We start from the raw sequence: 6,000 nt of genomic DNA, 5'->3' as shown, positions 1-6,000 counted from the left end.
ATTCAATATTAGGCGGCATTCCAATGATCGAGGATCGAGGAAGATATAACTACGTATGGTACTAGTAGTAACCCGTTCTTTATCAGATTTCAATACACCCATAAGCACAGCCGGTGAGGATTAGGCAGCAAGGCATCCGTCAAAAAGGAGGGTTCGCACAAGGAGGGTTAGGGGGGAGGGAAACGGCGTAAGAAAGGATTTTTGATTGGTAAAGATGTCGGTGGACAAGCAACATACCTAACGCCAAGCCCATGCAAATAGCTGAAGGTAGCCCAAGCCCAATGCTACATAAACCTCCCTACCTACCTCTTATCCCCACTTGTTTTCCTTTTAGGCTCACTTCTGATCAGTCTTGGCTCCCTTTTTTTTTTTTTTTTTCTTTGGGAGATCTTTTCGAGGGGGGTAGGCTAGGTACTGGGGACGACCCGTCTCCCAGAGTCACCCACGTGTACATGAGTTGATACAACTTGCAGAGAGGCCCAGCAACTGCATCGCCAGATCAAACAGCATACCTAGTACCTTAGGTTAGGTCTAGGTAGTCTAGGTAGTCAGGTGAAGTTGGAGTCATTCCCCATTACGCGGATTATGGAATGCGGAAGGTTTGTGCTTTGAAAGAAAAGGAACTTTATACCCGCCGAGTCTCACACGACCTCTCCAAGAACGCGCGGTCAAGTCTACAGATCATCTAGGCTCTCTTTGTTCGTGTACAACCTTTCAAATGCGCCGCCGGATCAAACTCTAAAATGGCCTAAGACAAGGAAAAAGATCTTTGTGTTTATAACGAACCGATCGAGTAAGGCAACTCGAGTAAAACCAATGTTTTAACGTAATGTACTGGTTATTGCTCTCAAGTTACTGTTTATCAACGTTAATAACTTTCCTTTGTGTTAAGTAGTACCTAGAGATTGCGTCTTAGGAATAACCTGTGGACTTATTCATCCTCAGTGTCGTACTACCCTACTGCCTGCTTCAAACCATCCAACACCAACAATTCTCTCCAGCCTACATGAACAGATATTCAACTAGCTGGCTTACAAATAATTGACACAATTTTTATACCTAGTCCCCCGCCTTTCCGAGGTTTATACCTAGGTACTTACCAGCTTACTTTGCTCTTGTCGGTACTTTAGATGGATCTCAGCCTTAAGCGGCTTTCCTCGGCGGTGCCACCTGACAGGGACTGACCTCAATACCTATTACATATTGCATGGTAATAGGTATTATGGTAGCACAACCTTAACGTAGGGCTCTTGAGGGAGGGAATTGCGTAGACGGCACCCCTCATCCAATGCACGTACCTCATGTAGGTATGGGGATCAGATACCTAGAACGACCTCATATAAGCCGTGCTAATATTGACCTAGAGTTAAGTATTTGGCATATTAGGACTCTAGCGGCATCATGTACTGTCTACAGTTTTCCTTCTACACTGGCACATTCGAGACTCCAGACAGGCTGTACACCTAAGGCGCATAACGGCGACTTGCGCAGAAATATCCCGATAGTTTATGCCGTGAAAACGTGAAGTATCCACGTAGCTCTCAGACAGGTAGTGTTAATATATTGACTACCTATCTGAGAGGACGTTTGTCATGATCTTCATATATAGTTCCTTCTCCAATGCCTGTCTCCATTGGCTAGATCGTATGTACTATCACCCTTAACGTCGCTTTTAGGGGGTTCTGAACAGTCTTCAAATATCGAACACGAGCACAACCACTCGATCAGAACATGCTATGATCATTACACTTACTCTGGTAGGCCCCCATCTATCGAAACCGCGATCTTACGCCAACAACAGGATCTTGAGATCTGTCAATGGTGGGTAGAAGTAGACATCAGCCTCATATTCGAATGGACATGCAGCACATATCTTGCCAGCTTAGACACGCCAAAGCAAAAAATCTCTCGGCGTCCCTTTTTTCGTAAAACTGCGGGTTGGGTTACACGACAGAATGATACATGTTTCTCATCATTGAAAAAACAAAAGGGGAGGATGACATATCTCGATATTCTTTTGGCCTGTCAGCCTGTTAGAAAAAATACCCTAAGAAATGGTGGTAGCGGTGATGGTTGGTTAATTTTGAGACAACAGATGGAACGGATCCCGATTCGTGCTTCCCCAGAAGGTAACCATCGTGCCTGGACTAGAAGCTTGGCCCCTTTAACAGAGTAACTCGACCCTTTCGAGGCCTGCTGCTGGCCACGAGCCCGGGCTAGCACGCTTGGATGCTCTCATGCAGGAGTAATGCAACACAAATATGTATTTGTGCGTAGTGTATATTGTGCATACCTAAGTGTTTGACTTATCCAGCCTTAGACAATATGCATCCCGACTACTTCAGCAAGCAACACAGGGGGGAGGGAGGGGGGATCGATGGGTTTAATTTATCGACGTGATGTAGTTGCATTCGTTATTCCTAAGCCTTAGCCAATAAATTATGCCTCCTGCGGGGATTATCTCATTCGTCAAAACGGTAAATCAATCCCTCCCCCGGCCAGCCTCATGCATGGCGCCATTGAGCAACATGATGGTGGTCTATCCTATTATATGTCGCTCCGGAAGCACACACACACACACACGCACACGCACACGACTCGTGGTGGGCCTTGAAACGAGTAAGGAGATTTCCGATGGGGACTATTTCATGAGTTTTGCATGCTTAACCTGCTGCTATCTATCATGGGTTTGACATGGCATTAGAATCTACCCACGGTTATCGAAGAGAAAATAATGAAAAAAAAAAAAAAAAAAGTGCCGACCCGGTAATCTGGTCATCTGCTTGCTCACCGCAGGACAATCCCCGATTAAGAAAAGAAGCCGAGGCAAAAAGAAAAAAGGAAAAAAAAAGAAAAGTACTACCTATCCTATCCTATCCTATCCCAAGAGACCAGCTTGTCGGATCAGCCTATCGTCCAAATCGAGCTTAACCACACAGAGCTAACTAATATACGGAATAACAGCGTTTGATTCTGAACGGTGCAGGGTCTGCCTTGTTTAAGATCTTACCTTATGTAGCTGTTTCGACTTTGCGTGCTTACACGCATCCCGTGCTTCTCCGGTAAGGCTGCCTGTTGGTCGAAGAGGACTGCCAATGTATTTACCAAAAACATTGATTACTAAATTTTTCTTTATCTTTTCTTGTTAAAGAAGCGACTTGTCGAATTTTTTATCTGTGGGCATCGGACCTTGACAAGCTGACAGGTTGATAACTAACATACTGTATGTACATCATTGGAACGTGCGTATCAAATCGAATACTATGTACATTATCCGACATAGCACACACACATCCCAAGCGACCCCCACGATGTTTAATAGCGCGCTCTGAGACTCAAGGTTGTCTAGAATTCTTCCAGATCGACGTCCTACCCAGTGTGTGGTTTCAATCGAGGCTAGGTAGGTTAGGTTAGGTAGCTATTAAGAAGACATCGAGTGCCACGTAGCTTATCATTTCCGGGAGGGAGACTGGCTCAAACGATGCCCCTCTCCCCAAAGTCTTTCCGCGCTCACCGACAAACGGCCTCGTTAATGATTGATGAATGACTTGGGTTTTTACCGTAGGTTGTCCCATGATCCCGAATTCAATGGCCGTAAGAAACAACTTTGTTTGCTCAAACAAGATATTGAAAGCACCCCAAAGTCATGTCGAGTATGATTACCGTACTCTCGGGAGAAGAGGGTCCCCAACGGCTCCCGCATGAGATCTTCGCTTACAAAAATATGGAAAGTCTCGAGGGCTCTATGGCCACCCTTATCCTTGCTTACCTTGGCGCCATGTCCGGTACAGATACCTGCCTTATGTTACCAGATACTCTAATCACATTACAGTATTGTAGTACATTACCTACTGGAGCCCGTACGCAACGCGTTCCGAATCCAATAATGTATTAGGACTTCCTTCTCGAACGGCCTGGGCCAAGGTAAGTAGGTATCCTAGCGCAGCAATCACAATCATCACAATCAACCATGCACCATTCACAGGCCCATTACCCTTTGGGTATGTCCGACGGCGCGAGATGCTCTGTACACGTGTACCTAATCCTAATGCCTGTCGGGGCTGCTTAGTACCCTAGGTTAGGTAGATACAAAGATACCGCGGAGTGTGTATTTTCCATCCTGTCTTCCTGTAAGCACAGATCCGGGAACGCATGGGCTCTGCCGCAAGGCGATGGCTTATGGAAAACTCACAGACCAGGCCAAGACCCTCGTGGGTTTTTCGATGGGAATAGCGGTGACCCGCGTGCTTTCGAAGTCACATGCCCAATGTGCCTAGACTTGCATGCGTCTTTCGCTCTCTAAGCGAGATTTAGGCATTCAACAGCACAGTATCTTTCAGGACGAGAATACCTCAGATACCTAATACATTCCCCGAGACTGACTGGGCACCTACGTGCCCATAGTAGGTATTGTGGGGAACTATCAGAGTGCGGAATCTATAGGTTGACAAAGTGGCAGTCCGAAACACAATTCCATGGATCGTAGGGCGGGCTCCCAGGTTCAAGATGACAGAGAGAGGCGAAAAAAAAAGTGGTTAGAAACCACAGCCTCCGCCAATAGGGACCCGTGCAAGGTTTTTATAGTATCAAAAAAAGTCTCGGAATTCCTCGGTCCTTTCTTTCGCTTTAGCCTTCGATCAAATCAAGACTCGTGTCCCCCCCAGCTCCACCCCCGCGATCACGGGGAACAGTGCGGCTCCGAATTCAACGTCTGGGGTTCGATATCCCGAGGCTTGGGGTTCCATTTTTACCGGAAGAGCCCGGTGCTTTGCTCATATTGCGCGATCCGAGTAAACACGGTATCTAGCCACTCTTGTTTTCTTACATGTTTGATTTCGTTTAGCATCGTAGGAGACTAGAGATCTCGCAACTACCAAATACCTAAAGGACTATTGAAATAGTATTCTCTGTCCGCAATGAGCGTGAAGCAAAAAGCGCCTTTGTGTTTCGGTTGCCTAAGTTCTCTTACCTTAGAGCAAAGCGTAGAAAAAGCGGAATAGGACTAAGAGCTCAAACTCAGACCTTGGTCCGCTTTTCCGTATCCACATGAACTGCATAGTACGCATTTATTTTCCGACGACGGGGATGACGATCATAGAGATCATTAGGTAATAGCCCAATCTGCAGGACCCTGGCGGGATCGAACACGTTCCGCCAAGGAAGTAGTGCCGATGTAGATCGTGGTTCTAATTGTCCAATATATTTATTTCAATGCTATCTATCTAACTGACGGTGACGTACATTAGGGAATTTTATTACCAGCGTTAGTAGTAGCATTAATAGTGCATATACACCACTACCACTCAGCTATGTAAGATATGCTAGATACCTTCCTTTTATTATGTGGCTTATAATCAATCTTGAGAAAAGACGAGAACAGGCATGAGCAAGTTCAAGACTGCTGTACTTAATGCATAGAAGAGAGCTCCACTTGAGTAAACAACAGATTGTTATAATGTTTGAATCGATTCCAAGCGAAAAGCCATGGTGGATATACCCTCATCTACCTCGTTGAGCTAAGCTAAACGGACCTCAATGCTATTTTTGATATAAAATACGTAAGGCGACTTAGAAGAACCCGCACAAAATGTAGTTGGATAAAGGGGAAAGGGGGGGCAAAGGGAAAAGGAACCATTTCAACTCTGCCAGATATAGATTTTAGCAGCTAATATCGAGGTGATTTAAACATAGTAAGAAAAAGAGCTGTCCCGATAGGGTTCCACGTCAGTTGTATCGACATAAGGCGTCGCATTTAATTAGAACGGCCTCAGTTCCCTTTACCAATACAAAGCCTCAAAATCGGCGGTAGCAAACCTTAAAATAAATAAATTCAGTACCTAGGCAACTAACCTAACCTGTCTTATCTAAGGAATCATTTGTTTCTTCCTTAGACTAACACGGCTTATCACCTGTCGTCCTTAACAGGTCGCCAAAGCAACGATTTTTAAAATCAGGCACGTAGCGAAACATTAAATAACCCTTCACGTCGGCTGCTCGTCG

This window comes from Daldinia caldariorum, assembly GCF_022478825.1.
Source record: "Daldinia caldariorum strain CBS 122874 unplaced genomic scaffold F4812scaffold_12, whole genome shotgun sequence".
Taxonomy (NCBI): domain Eukaryota; kingdom Fungi; phylum Ascomycota; class Sordariomycetes; order Xylariales; family Hypoxylaceae; genus Daldinia; species Daldinia caldariorum.
This window is presented reverse-complemented; position numbering follows the sequence as displayed.